The following is a 15474-nucleotide window of genomic DNA, read 5'->3' as shown; positions in this document are numbered from 1 at the left end:
GATTTCACTGAAGATGAGGATGATCCTACTACTACTTCCGACACTTTACCAGGTATGCCTACCCCACATTCATTATTAACTATGAGATGTTTGGTGCATGGAAAGGAAAGAACTATATTGCATGATGACGGTAGTACTCATGACTTTATTTCAGCCAAATTGGTAAAGGAATTAAAATTGCATACTGTACCTACGCATTATCGCATAAAAGCTGCATTTTTAGGCACTAGGTACAATGGCACACAAGAAGTACAAGATTTAGAAATTCAAATTGGTTCATACATTGAAAGAAGAAATTTCTTAGTTGTCCCATTACAGTCAAGCGACATTATTTTAGGAATGCCATGGAGACACCAGCATAATCCAAATATAGATTATTCCACACACACAATGAATATTAATTTTCAAGGAAAATCTATTACATTATATGGTATGCATACATCTCATATTTTTCCACTGCTTTCGCATACTCAAGCAAAACATGCACTACGCAAGAATACTAAATCATATCTCATTTGGGTGAATGAATTGCATGCAAAGGAAAATCATATGCACCCTAGGCATAAGGAATTTCTTGCATATTTTAAGGACTGTTTTGCACAAGACCTACCACCAGGTTTACCTCCTTCATGTCCAGAAGACCATAAGATTGATCTAATACCTGGCACACAACCACCTTGCAAAGCACCATATAGGCACAATCAAATAGAGTAAAAAGAAATCCTGAGTCAAGTTGAAGAATTACTAAATAGAGGCTTAATTCGACCTAGCAGTTCTCCATTCGGTGCACCTGTACTCTTAGTCAAGAAAAAGAATAATACCTATCGTATGTGTATTGACTACCGAGCATTAAATAAGATCACTGTAAAGAATAGGTATCCTATACCTAGAGTTGATAACCTTATGGACAAACTGCAAGGATCTTCTATATTTAGTAAAATTGACCTTAAGTCTGGATATCATCAGGTGAGGCTAGATAAATCCGACATATTTAAGACTGCATTCAGAACACAGTTTGGCCATTGTGAATTCTTAGTCATGCCATTCGGATTGACCAATGCACCTGCTACTTTCAGTAGAATGATGAACCGTATTTTTCTGAAATATCAGTATTGTGTGATTGTTTTCTTTGATGATATTTTGGTGTTTAGTCAAAGTGAAAAAGAGCATTATGAACATTTATAATTAGTTTTTCAATTACTGAAAGAAAATCAATTGTTTGCAAATCCTGAAAAGAGTGAATTCTTTAAGACAGAAATAGAATATTTAGGTCATATTGTATCAAAAGAAGGAATTAAAGTTGATCCTAAGAAAATTGATGCAATATTGCATTGGCCTGTTCCTAAGAATGTACATGAATTACGCTCATTCCTTGGTCTTGCTAGTTTCTATAGGAAGTTTGTACGTAATTTTTCATTACTTGCTTTACCATTAACAAAACTTCTTAAGAAAGGAATTATTTATCAATGGACTGAAACTCAGCAGAAATCCTTTGATTTACTGAAACGTGCATTAACTAATGCCCCTGTTCTACAGTTACCTGACTTTAACAGACCATTCTTTCTAGTTGTGACCGATGCTAGCAGATCAGGAATAGGAGCCGTACTAATGCAAGACAATCATCCAATAGCATATTCTAGTTCTAAGCTGAAACCCTCTGAGCTCAAATATTCCACTTATGACAAAGAACTATTAGCAGTTGTACAAGCATTAAAACAGTGGAAGCACTATTTAATGGGTTCAAAATTCATGATAAAGACTGACCAGCAAAGCATTAGACATCTACTTAGCCAACCCCAAATTTCTGACCGTCATATCAAATGGGCTTCCTTCATTCAAAGTTTTCATCCTATCATTCAATACCAACCTGGAAAAGAAAATATAGTTGATGATGCATTGAGTAGAAGACCTGCAATTCATAATATTTCTATCATATCTTTTGATTCTTTGATTGCTATGAAAGACACATATCACCAGGATATTACTTTTCATTCTGATTGGCAAAAATTAGTTCAAAATAATTTCATTCCTGTTGATTCATTATCATATAATGATGGATTTATGTTTTTTGAAAAGAGACTGTGTGTTACTATTCCATTCCGATCTTTTGTTTTGAATGAAATTCATTGTCCCCCATATCAAGGTCATAGAGGTATCATATCTACATTACGCATGTTAACTGAAGATTTTTATTGGCCGCATATGGATGTAGATGTATCTAATTTCGTTTCTGAATGTTTGATTTGTCAAAGAATAAAGAGACATCATGGTAAACAGTATGGATTACTAATGCCTTTGTCTATTCCATCTAAACCTTGGGAACATATATCTATGGATTTCATTACTGGTTTACCAAATACTAAATCTAACCATGACATGATTTGGACAATTGTAGATAGATTTAGTAAGCAAGCATATTTCATTGCATGTAAGAAAACTTTAACAGCATCACAAGCAGCACAGTTATTTTTGAAAACTGTTTTTACTAACCATGGATTGCCAAAAGTGATTATTTCAGATCGTGATTCTAGATTTTGTAACAATTTTTGGATTACACTGTTTGCAAATCTAGGCACAAAGATTGATTTCTCATCTGCATTTCATCCAGAAACAAATGGACAAACAGAAGCCACAAATAGCACTATTTTAGATCTTTTACGTGCATACACTATCTCTAAACCTCAAACATGGGATACTCATTTGCATTTATTACAGTTTGCATATAACAATACACCGCACACATTTACAAAGAAAGCACCTTTTGAAGTCATTTATGGATATAGATTATCTACCCCTGTTGTATCCTTGTCTAATAAAATTCAGAGTGCTGATGATATAGCTACTATGCACAACAGTATTTTTTATGAGGTTAAGGATATGATTGCTAAAGCCCAACAATCATATACCAAACAAGCCAACAAGAAAAGACAAGCTATGAATTTCAAAGTTGATGATTATGTTTGGCTTAGAATAGAAAAGCGTAGACTGCAAAGTGTGGATAGACATCTAGTTGTCAAATTAGCTCCTAGATTTTATGGACCATTTAGAATCATTCATAAGATTAATGATAATGCATTCAAGTTAGAATTGCCATCTCATTGGAAAATTCACAATACATTTCATATCAGTTTATTGAGACCATTTAGAGGCCAATTACCTATCCACCCTGTTTATGAAAACCCACCTTTACTAGAGGAAGAAACTGAAATACTTGAACCAGAAGCCATCATAGACACTGATTACATGACCACTAGAACTGGCCGAAGGTATTCTAGATATCTAGTAAAATTTAAAAACCATCCTGTAGAGGAAGCACAATGGATGCACGCTAGAGACTTAAATGCTTTCCCCACTCTGTTAGCTCCACATTGAGCTAATAGCAATTGAGATCAATTACTATCCCACCCCGGGGGTATGATGCCAGGAACCATATTCCACGGTGGATTCTGTGCCACGGTGGATTCCGTGAGGTTTTACGGTGGATTCCGTAAACTTAGATGACCGGGGCTCATACACAAAGAGGATTCTTTGTGCGAGAAGTTGATGGGGACGCCTGTCCTTTTCGGGCGTTTCATTAATTTAGTGTGTACATGGGTGATTCTATAGTGGGTGATTCCGCAAAATGCATATTAAATTAATAAACGTTTATGAGTTTAGAGTGCGCACTCGTAATAAATTAAGGTTAGGATTTATTTCTAACCAGTTGATTTATTTATGTAGCTGAAGACTGCTAGGTATTCACTTTTGTCGGTTTAATTGTATTGTTTTACTAACGATTGTGAATGCTTCAGTTGATGTGTAGAGATAGCAGCAGTGGCGGAGGAAAGCATTGGAGTCTAGCGGGTATTCGACCTTTGGACTATATTTTGATAGGCTCCACGCCTATATTTTGTTATGTCTATTGAGACATTGATTATTGATTATTATTTTGTATGCGCCTATGGGCACGGATATGTTATTTCTATTTGGACATTGAGATTGGGCGTGCTAGACTCTATGGGCACCGTCCATTAGCTTTATTTCCCTATTTTTGTAGAAAGCAAACTCAAAAGCTAAAAGCTTGTCATATTTTTGTAAATTGGGCTATTATTGAGCATGAAGATTGAAATATACATAAAATACATGCTTTGTGAAGCGCTCACACAAGGCATGGGGGAGATTGAACCCAATTTGTCTCTTGTCTCTTGTCGTTCAAGCTTTTGCATTGTTTTTTGTGCAAAAAGGTAGAGTTCATTGTTATTGGGGACCTTCAGGGATTCACTACGTGAGCTATCTGCGACCGATCTGCGCACCACCATACAAGGTAATTACTTATAGGCAATGCCCAAAGCTTACATATGTAGTGAGCCAATGTGGGATTTGGAGGTGGGTCCAACCTAGGTGAGCGAAACTCCTAAGGAATGTCCCTACACTTGAGGACCCAAGCGATAACAAGGGGTTGAGCAGTGTAGTAAATCTAGGGGTTCAAGTTTTCTAGCCATGTCATATTCGTTACATGCTTATGATTTCATGTAAGGAAAGAGGGCTAGGGGGTTAGAGATTGAGCCCATCAACAAGAGTCACCAAGCAATTCTAACTTGAGAATCCTTAGGTGTAATGACATGTACACCATGTTGGGTAGTTTTCTCTCTTTCCTTTTTTTTCTCATATCTCATTTTCCTTCTAAACAATCATATTATACTTTAGGGTAGGAGTCTTGAGATGAGGATTCATTGTCAGTGATAAAGGTGCCCTGTGGCTAGCCGCCCATGTATTACTATATTGATAGTACCCATACACCTCTACACCGCAGGTGGTGGGTGCCAATCATTGTCACTTGATTCTTTATTCTTTTAGTGACATTTGAATAAAGGGAAGGCTAGTCATACATTGTGACTGTTGGAGTTCCCACATCTTGCCTCTCTCTCTCTCTCTCTCTCTCTCTCTCTCTCTCTCTCTCCCATAGCTCTTGCTTTCGTTTGCATGCTTCCACTTCGAGTTCACTCCCTTCAGTCGGTATCCATTCTTTGCTTTAGCTAGCCGAATTCAAAGCTTTAACTCAAGGTTTCATGGCAACCATTGTTTCTTTCTCTCGAGATATGTATTGAGTCTTTCCTTCTTCCGACTTGTTCTAGCTTGCTCCGCACTTGTTGTGGAGCTTCCTAAAGGCTTAGTTGAACATTGTTGAGTGCTTATTGAGCTGAGGAGTAGTCATTTTATCCATTTTTGAGTGGATACAGAGCATGTTGTAGAAGTCGTGGATAGTTATGCCAACTTGATAGCACTATTGTATATTGGCCATAACTTTTGCATACATTATCAGATTTAGGCATTCTATAGCTAAAAACAAAGAGTGTGATGAGAGCCACAAATCTAGGCACTCACAAAGTCAATTTTGTGTAAATTCTTTGTTCTCTATTTCACATATAATAGAACTATTCTGGTTTGGCCAACAAATAGTAAATTCCATAATGCATATTTGATGCTTCAGGGATGCTATTTTGGTGCCCAAATGGTATAGTTATGCTTTTGAGATTGATTTGAGCTTGAAATAGCTCAAAATTCACTATTATTTTAGTGCTATAATAATATGACAACAAGCATTTATCAGTGAAAAGCTTGTGCCTAATGCTCATTGATGCTTTATGGGATACCTAGTAGATGTGTCGCTATTTTAATTGTTATGCATACTTTCTGATATGCTATGGAATGCTTTTGAGTTGAGATTTGATCTTTGTTACATTGATTATGAGTGTGGTTACATGCCTTGGTTATTTCAATGGCTTATGTAGTTACGAGCTTGAAGAATATATCGAGTTTTATGCTTATATTGGACGTATGCTCTATGAATCTTAGATGTCTGGATGCCATTCACTTGATGTTCTAAGCTTTTCTTGCTCATGTAGTGGGAGCTTTCGCTCAACCACCAAGACCCACGGACCGCCTATTGTTTCAAGCGTTCCAAGCCGAGTACTAATGGCTACCTCTCACATAGCCAATGCGCCATCCATATCTACGGGTGTAGTGAGCTTATCTCCATGCCGTTCGAGTTACCTCCTCTCCCGCGCACTCCGATAGCTCCACGATCCAAGTGCAAGCTTCAAGCAAGCTCCATCCTCAAGCTCCACGATCCAAGCTCTATCACCGTGAGCAAGAGAAGAGAAGAAGAGAGGAGAAGATGGAGAGCTTCTTCATCCCACGGTCCCTCACCCTCACACGCTCACTCCCTCACACTCTCAAACTCCCTCTCTCAAGTACAAGCTCAAGCAAGCAAGAAGAAGAAGAAGAAGAAGAAGAGAGCCACTTTTTTTCACACACAAGAATGAGCTTCTCATTCACTTTTCAACTTTATATACAAAACCCTAAATCCCTTTTGGGCAGTCATCCCCTTTTCCCCTTTCTTACATGGCCGGTGGCCCTTTTTCCCATTGTCCTTCTCTCTCCCTAGCTTCCTTTCCACCGCTCATCTACATTTACAAATTGCACGGGTGAGAGCCCGACGCTCCTTGAATTAAACTATGATGCGGTTGCGCTATTTTACAATAGTTTTGACTTGCGCTTTTCCTTGTGTGCCTTTGTCTTTCGTTTCTCTTTGCCTTGGCCTTTGTCTTTGTCTTCTGTTTTAGCTTTCCGAATTTTCCACCACCTGGCACTCTTTTACAATATTTCAAAGTGCACCTTTGTATTTTAAAATGCACCTTTCCCCTTTTGCATTTGCCTTGGACTTTTTAAGGTTGCCCTTGCGCTTTTGACATTTTCTCCTCTTCTTTCTTCAGTCGGGCTACCTTTTTTTCGCCTTTGCCCTGCGTCTTTTTTATTTCCTTTTGCTTTCTTTGTGTTGGGGTTAACATTACCCCCTCCTAGACAAGTGCCAGTCCCATGGCACTCATCGTCGTAAGTAGTAGGCGTTAGCATGCACCGAAGACGTGGGTGGCAAGGACATCGGTTGTAGCCAAGGTGGAGTGTTGGTAGTGGGGGGGAGAAAGGTTGTTGGGGGCACGTTGATGGGTTAAGTGGTGGTAGGTGGTAGGTGGTAGGGCAACGAGAGTTGGTGGTAAGGCTGTTCTTTGGAGGTGTTGTACTGATGGAGTACAAGTGGCGATTTGGTGAGGATTTTGTACATTATGATTCATGACAGGCTTACCGGGTGATAAGGATAGGAATTCAGAGTGGAGTGTGGATGAAGAGCGAACGACACCTTCGTCGGATCTTCAATACCTGCAATTGAAAAACCTCTCATGGGGTCTCTCCCTAAGGGGTAGTGCTAGTCTTCTTTATCGTGCACAATACATATTTTGATTAGTTTGGGAGACAGGTTGAACTCTAAGCAAGCCTGGAGTATTGTCCTGCACTTGAGGCCCCAAACTGTGTGTATACTTTGGTGCAGAGATTAGGTGAGTGCCCCTGCATACTTAGATATTACGTAGGTAGAAGACTGCAGGCGGGTTTCGCCAAATGACATGTGGAGTAAACAAGGTCGTTTTGGATGGAAAGAAGTACACGTGGAGACGTATGCGACATTTTGTACATTGTGATTGCACAATTACAATTGATTGCACTGAAATTAAGGCAGAGTGCCAGGGGGGATTGTGGGAGTGGGTCAGGGTGACAGGTCTAACCATAGGTGAGACAGGCTCCCTAGGTATGTCTTGCCCTTGAGGTGCCCTGAACGATTGTGGGGGGTGCTAGGGGGCTAGGGGACTAAGGGTGGAGCTAGCCGACCAAGGGCACTGGACACACCTGATTTGAGGGCCCCTAGGTGTGGTGTTGTGATCTAGGTTTTTTTTTTTTTTTTTTTTTTTTTTTTTGGCCACAATACAACTTTTGCAACATGCGGAGGCTATGAGCCTTTCAATGTGTCGGGACATGTCCAACATCGGAGGCTCAGGAAATGGATATGGTCGTGATGATTTTACCCTATCCTCGTTGTTTAGGGGAGCCATTGTTGCGGTATTGGTGCGATTGTGGTGACACCCGTCATGAGCACAGAGCATGACCCAAGAAAGCCCCTGACTATGCGTGGGTTCGCATGATGTGTGCACTTGCGAGGGTGATAGTTCGCGTTCAGCCGCGTGACTTTGTTGTGGTTTTGCAGTGATCCAGACGCTGAACACGTTTGCACGAAGACCTGTGTTATCCTGCATCCACTTGTCACGTCGTGAGAGCATATGCTTGATTTCGTTAAGTAATTCAACAGATGCAGTTGAGTTAAAACATGACTTTCCAAACTAGTATAATGTTAATCTCACCGCATAGGTGATCGCTTGTTAAAGGTTCGGCATACATTAGCTATGGACAGCAGAAGTGGTATGAGTGGGGAGTTTCCCTTTCACCCATCAAAAAGACAACACATGTTAAGTTGCTCGTGCATCGCAAGGCTTAGTCAATTTCTATTAGGCGGGGCAAGTCCGATTGGTTGGGCGACTGGGTTGGTGCTGGTGCGCGATTGTTGTGAGGTCGGGTGGGGCACATGTCGGTCGGGACGTGGATGGTATAGTCCTGGGCCGCCGCCAGGTCTAGAATGCTTTTAACCAACTCGTTGAATTCTTCCCTATCCTTGGCTGCCTTTTCTGCTCTTGGGCATTTGGTGCCTGAGCGCTTGTGGGGGATTTGTGCAACCGGTGTTGCCATGGGTTGCACGCTTAGACGAGCTCTGACTTTCCTAGCCTGAGGATCTTTAGGCCTTCGTTCGGGTGGTGCCGTTTAGGTCTGCGCTTCTTTGCATATCTCTTAAGTGTGGGCACATAGTGCTCCGGTGGAGAGCCGTGTGCCGCATGCTCTCGGCGTGTGCGAAGAGCATCCTTGCATGCCAGCTGACCGTGGTTCTCCATGTTTTTCTTCTAGAAACCTACAAAATGCAATCCAAGAGTTAGGCTTTGATACAGGATAAGAGCGTTCTCATAGGAGGTACTTGGTGTGGGTTATCAAACGTACGTGATTAGAAGAGGAAGTGCGGAACATGTTGGACTCTTGTAATGGTGTCCCTCTGGCTGCTAACTACGAGCAAGTCTTGACTCACGCTGAGTTGGGTCGGTTGGTGGTTTTGCATTTGGAAGGCTCCTCCTCAGAAGGATAGGCCGGGGAGGGGATCATGTATATAGAGAGAGAGAGACTGCGCCCTGCTTACGTCCTTAGGGATGTTGGACAGAGCTACCATGGTGGTAATGCAGAGCACGTGCTCTTTGCCCGGAGGCGGGCATGATCTGGTGAATATGGAACCGGCCTAGCATAGCTTGGCAGCCTCGATTTGTCTGTCTGCGCTTGACTTGTTATGGCTTGTGTGTGTTGATAATGTCTATACAAGGTGATACGAAAATCATTGGATATATATATGTGTGCATACATTTGTCCGAGACCTTGTCATTTCACTAGGATAGAAACCAATGGTAGAACTCGGGATTGTACTGAAGCGTGGCACACACATCTAGCACACGTGGTAGCTTACTCAATACTGATAAATATTTCGCCACATCGAGTAGCATGGAACCTTGTCCGAGTCTACTGGCGACATGTAACTCCTCCTCAGCAAGAACTTTATCAAACAGAGGGTTTTCTTGGCCTAGTTTGGCCAAGTCTTTGCCCCAAATGGCAGTCAGCACTCGAAGAGAAATTGATGCCACATAGGTTGGGTCTCTTTGAAATCGCCATTTGGCCAATCGCTCCTCAGAGACTATCATGATCTGAGCCCCTAGTGCGGCCATTGCAACGCGGTTTTCACACCAATGCTGCTCAAATCGACTCCGGCCTGCTGACAATCGCTCTAGTTGCTCTATGTCTACGAGATTCGGTTGGCAAAGCACCTCATTGAATGTGACAGTTAAGCGCAGTTCGTCTGCTTCCTCACCCGGGATGAGTTGCAAGCGTTCGTGCAGGAGCCCGCTATAGTGCTCGTCAAGGTGTTCCTGCTCTTCCCAAGATAAAGGGAAGGGCAAGTAATCTCCAAGCTGCTCCTTAGGGAATGCGCCCATGTCCGCAAGGACGTAGACCGTGCGAACACCTTGAGCTTAGCATCCAACTCAGTTAAGCATTCTACGACACTTCTATGTTCAACGAGGGCTTGCTCGGTTGTTATCTCATGCAAGGTTCTAGGAGTTTTCCTAGGCTTTAGCATAGCTGGGGGTTCAGGTCTATATGAGCAAGATTGGTCAACGCTAGGATTGCTCATGCTCTTGGGGTTTCCATGTTTCTCTTGAGGCTTCGTTATTGCGTCATGGTTCTCCTTGGGTGTGACTGGTGTGAATTCGTCACCCTGTCATGACAGTGTTGTATCCACTCTTGATTTTTCAATGCGAGTTCTATTGTTAGTGGGTAGAGTGTTGCAAGTAGCCATTGATGGTAACGACTGCTTTGATTTGTCGGAGCACACAGATGTGTTTGAGGTTTCACCGCTATTAGGAGAGGCATTAGTGGGCTCATTGGTGGATGGACTCGATGCTTTATTCATCAGCTCTCCAACACTCTTCGTTCCAATGTTCTTGGGGTCCACAACCACCTGCAACTGTTGTTGTTTTTGCTGTTTTCTCCTCGTTTTCTTGGTCAATGCAGGTGCATCTAATGGCTCAGGACCCTGGGCTAGGTCGACCGCCGCCACTGATGTGCTTGGTTGGGCCTCAGCATTTCCCTTCTCTAGTGGGTACTCATGGGACCTAGTCGTGGCCTGCGGAGTAACCTTGGCAGGTTGCATGGGTACAACTGTCTCCCTTTTGGGAGAGTCTAGCCCTTCCGTCCATTCCCTTGTGCTTAACTCCTCCAGCCCAAGTTTTAGGCTCTTTGGAAGTGCTGGAGTTGTTAAGGAGGTTGGTCGCGACACCTCCTTCACAGATAAACCACTATGGACACATTAGTAAGGGGCATTGTCACGGCCAAGGGTTGTGACGGCTGTGAACCTTGATTTAAAGTACTAGCAGCTAGTTCGGTGGACTTGTTACTATTGGTGGATTGCTGCGGTATCCGGTCCTTAGGGCAATCGGAGGTGGTCGCGTCTTTTGTTGCCCTTTGAGCATTCATCTGTGCAGATTGAGCATGAGTTGATCTGGTCACATTGGGTTGCACATGCATATCCTTGGGCTGAGAGATACGGCTAGTATCATATCCCCCTTCCTGGATATTTGGAGGCTTTGATGGAGATGGAGATTGGGAGTGAGCCGCCACCATTGACGACTGTTGTTGTGTTTCCTATGTGTGTTTGGGAAGAGAGGATGAAGGGGGCCCATGACTCCTAGGCAGACCTGGCCCTGACTGTGGATCTAGTATTTGACGGGTCATGGTTGGCTTCTTGATTTCACTCGTGAGGGGTGCTATCAATCCAATATTTTTGGTCCAAGGCTCGAGTTCTCGTTTAGAGATCCTCCCATGCCTTGTTTCTTTTAACCTAAATTGGGCTCCTAGCCGAGGTGGTTTAGCAGGGGGTTTCGGCACCCAAACCCATCGGTTGCTCGCATAATGCCCTTGAGCACGAAGCAATGCCTTGGGTATCCATCGTGGCGTCGTGTGTGCTCTCCCTGGATGCCTTTGTCTATAATGCTTGGGTTTCTTTTGTGGTCTTCTACGATATTTGTAAGTCCAAGCCCTATCCTTGGCCTTGTCTCCTGACCTTCTTATTTCAGGCATGGCCTCACTCACTGGTTCTTGTCGTTCGACCTGTGCTTGTATTAATTCTTGCAACAAGTCCTTGCCCTTGTTAGCAGGCTTGACTATTATGTTAGCACCTTGCTTGCCTTTCCCTCGAGGTTTGATGAGGTCAACCTTGCTAAAGGTCGTGACTATCCTTATACCCGGTAGTGTCAGGTGTATGCTCTGTGCTACATAGTCGGCCTCACACTTGGTTGCCTTCTTGAAGGGCCTTTCTAGGAGGATTTCCTTTCCATACTTCCCGTTATTTGGAGGAACATAGAACAGGACTGGCAAGCTCTCTATTTCAATGGTAACCAGGATTCTGCACTTCCTTAGAAGTGCCAGTGGGCTTTCCCCGTGAGGCTTAAGAGTTGCATTAGTCGGTTGGAGCTCTGGTTGACCTAGCAAGGTCCATGCTCCATGAGTCAAGATATTGAAATCTGCTCCTTCATCAATGAGAGCATCAACTCTATGCTCTCTTTTTGCGGTGAGTTTGACCCTAAGATAAGCAGGTGGTACTATGCCTTCATCGTCCGGGTCTTGATCTATAGCTTCAAGCCTTCTGATACATGCCCTTGAGTCCTTAGCTGCACAGTCAGACGCGGATGCTCCACGAAAATCTTGGGTGGTCAGTGCACCGCTGCTCAGGGTGCATCTATTGTCAGGATTGTTATGTCTAGTCACCTCTGCATTGGTAGCTTGATGATGTTGCATTCTACTTTGACTAAACGTAGTTTGAACACAATGCACGTGTGTCCTTGTAGTGCGGCCTTTTTGCCCTTGATGGCTAGATCGGCCTGTTAAGGTTCTAGGGTCTCTGTTTGCCTCTATTCGAGTGCGGGCTTCTGGTTGCTCCTTTGCAAGGGAGCCTCCATACTCGCGTAGGGCCATTACTACCCGAGGGTCCAAGTTAGAGGGCTTGTCACAGCGCGCATTCTCTCTCCAACCTACTTGGGGTGGAAAAGGAGGGGTAGGGCCCCCTTTGCGGGGCTCCTGGAGGCAGTCCCCTCCTTGACCCGCAGGGTCGTTACGGTAGGCACCATGCACAGCTTGGAGGATCATTCTGCCAAACCTTGAACCACTTATTCGAGGGTTCGGCCCAGTCGTGGGTCTGCAGTGCGCCGTTCGTTCTATGTAGCCTGTGGGGTCAATTTCGGGGCTCGGGGCTCGGGGCTCTTTTTCCACTTCGTTGCCTTGTTCGTTTTTGGGTCTAATCAGGCTTTCCCCCTCGGTGGATTGCGCCTAAGTCCCTAGTCTTGTAATTGCCTGCCTCTAGCTCCTAAGCGATTACGCCCTACGATTTTGCCTAGTTCGTGTGCCAGAATAGCGTTTTGAGTGTCCTAAGGGCTTCCGATAGTTTGCACTGCTGAGGGTTGGCTAGGTCAGGTCAAATTTTTGAAAAATTTGATAAAAAGTTGCACTCGAACCAATTGGTCCGAATTGTAGGGTCTCAGTAGGTCACTTGGACAAGCCGAGGGCCGAACTTCAGGGTTTAACTTGGACGGTTTTGATTCGGACGGCTAAATGACCAATTCGGACAAGGTGATTCGGATGGGCCGAGGCACTTGGGCCGACGGTCGAATGTGGGAAGTGGCCGAGGGCCTAATTTGAGGCTCGGACGGGTCGTTCGGATGGGGGCTGAGGCCAAATGTGCCACGTGGCAAAAAATTTTGACTCGGACGGCCGAATGGGTTGAATCAGATGGTTTGTCTCGGACGGCGGTGGGCCGACCGACTTGGCCGAATGGGCCAGGTGGTCCGAGGGTCGAGTCTGGGCCTCAGACCAGAGTCGACGTGACTGGGACGTGCCGAAAGCCGCGCATGTTTTTGTCGAAGCTCACAAAATTCATCGTGCAGGGCGCTGGAGGCCATCCCCCTTGTCAAGTAGCTCCAGATTGGTCCTACTACTATAGGGGGAGGTGTAGAATTACCTGGGCTAGCCGAAGATCTCTCTGATGCCAAGATTGAAGCAGATTCCCTCGCCAAGCTTTCCTCTTCTCTCATGCTCTCCTGAAACCCTGCAATGCACAATGTGGCCTTTCTTGCCACTTTTGGCCCTTATACCGTGTTTTGGGTATGGTATTGGCACCCCCAATAACTCACTTACCGACCTTAGGCATCCTAAGTAAGTTTTTAACCACTTTTGCACGATTCTTGCCCTGTTTCGGCCCTATTTTGCAACAGTAACCCTAATGCTTATTTTCTTTGTTTTTCTTTGTTTTCTCCTACTCTAATGCATACAACTCACAAAGTAAATACCTACTCTACTCCATCTCACTACACAACTCTCAAAAAGCAAAAAACCTAATTCCCAAGGAGATCGAATACAATCTTCAATCCCCTCACTACCTACCTATCTCAAGCATCGATTCGGGGAAACCCTTACTTTGATGCTCGATTCGAAGCACGCAAGCCCTCAAGGCTTGAATCCGTGGTCCTGGCAAAACAGAACCAAAATGTAGTGGGAGCTTTCACTCAACCGCCAAGACCCACGGACCGCCTATTGTTTCAAGTGTTCCAAGCCGAGCACTAATGGCTACCTCTCACATAGCCGACGCGCCATCCATATCTACGGGTGTAGTGAGCTTACCTCCATGCCGTTCGAGTTACCTCCTCTCCCGCGCACTCCGGTAGCTCCATGATCCAAGTGCAAGCTTCAAGCAAGCTCCATCCTCAAGCTCCACGATCTAAGCTCCATCACCGCAAGCAAGAGAAGAGAAGAGAAGAGAAGAGAAGAAGAGAGGAGAAGATGGAGAGATTCTCCATCCCACGGTCCCTCACCCTCACACGCTCACTCCCTCACACTCTCAAACTCCCTCTCTCAAGCACAAGCACAAGCAAGCAAGAACAAGAAGAAGAAGACGAAGAAGAGAGCCACTTTTTGCCACACACAAGAATGAGCTTCTCATTCACTTTTCAACTTTATATACAAAACCCTAAATCCCGTTTGGGCGATCATCCCCTTTTCCCCTTTCTTACATGGCCGGTGGCCCTTTTTCCCATTGTCCTTCTCTCTCCCTAGCTTCCTTTCCACCGCCCGTCTACATTTACAAATTGCACGGGTGAGAGCTCGGCGCTCCTTGAATTAAACCATGATGCGCTTGCACTATTTTACAATAGTTTTGACTTGCGCTTTTCCTTATGCACATTTGTCTTCCGTTTCTCTTTGCCTTGGCCTTTGTCTTTGTCTTCTGTTTTAGCTTTCCGGATTTTCCACCGCCTGGCACTCTTTTACAAGATTTCAGGGTGCGCCTTTGTATTTTCAAATGCACATTTCCCCTTTTGCATTTGCCTTGGACTTTTTAAGGTTGCCTTGCGCTTTTGACATTTTCTCCTCTTCTTTCTTCAGTCGGGCTACCTTTTTTCCGCCTTTACCCTGTGTCTTTTTTATTTCCTTTTGCTTTCTTCGTGTTGGGGTTAACAACTCATTTGGCATTTGACTTTTGCTTCAATGGGAGCTATTTGACTTTATGTATTGAGCCACATTGGCACTTGGATGTACTAAGAGTACTTGATTTATACACTTGAGCTTGAGCTTATTACATTGAGATACTGGGACTCATTGTGGCATGTACATGCTCTCTTAATTTTTATTGGATGTAGTTATTCTATCGTGGATTGTTTTGATCTCTTGGCTTGAACCTAATACTTATGTATATCAAGGTGTTGTCAATGGTATTTGTGTGTTTCTAGGTTATGTATTGAGCTTTGTGTTAACCCTTGGAAGACGAAGATGGAATATCCAAAAAATTGAAAGAGGAAGACAGTCCCAAGGCAAGAGGAAGAGGGAGAACAAAGGCGCACTAAGGAAAAATTGAAGACACAAAGTGCATGAAAAATTTCTAAATGTAAGAGGGAGGTGCACAAGAATAAGTGCACCTTA

This window comes from Lygodium microphyllum, chromosome 7 (assembly GCF_053477565.2).
Source record: "Lygodium microphyllum isolate KBCC chromosome 7, Lygodium_microphyllum_v1.1.10, whole genome shotgun sequence".
Lineage (NCBI taxonomy): Eukaryota > Viridiplantae > Streptophyta > Polypodiopsida > Schizaeales > Lygodiaceae > Lygodium > Lygodium microphyllum.
This window is presented reverse-complemented; position numbering follows the sequence as displayed.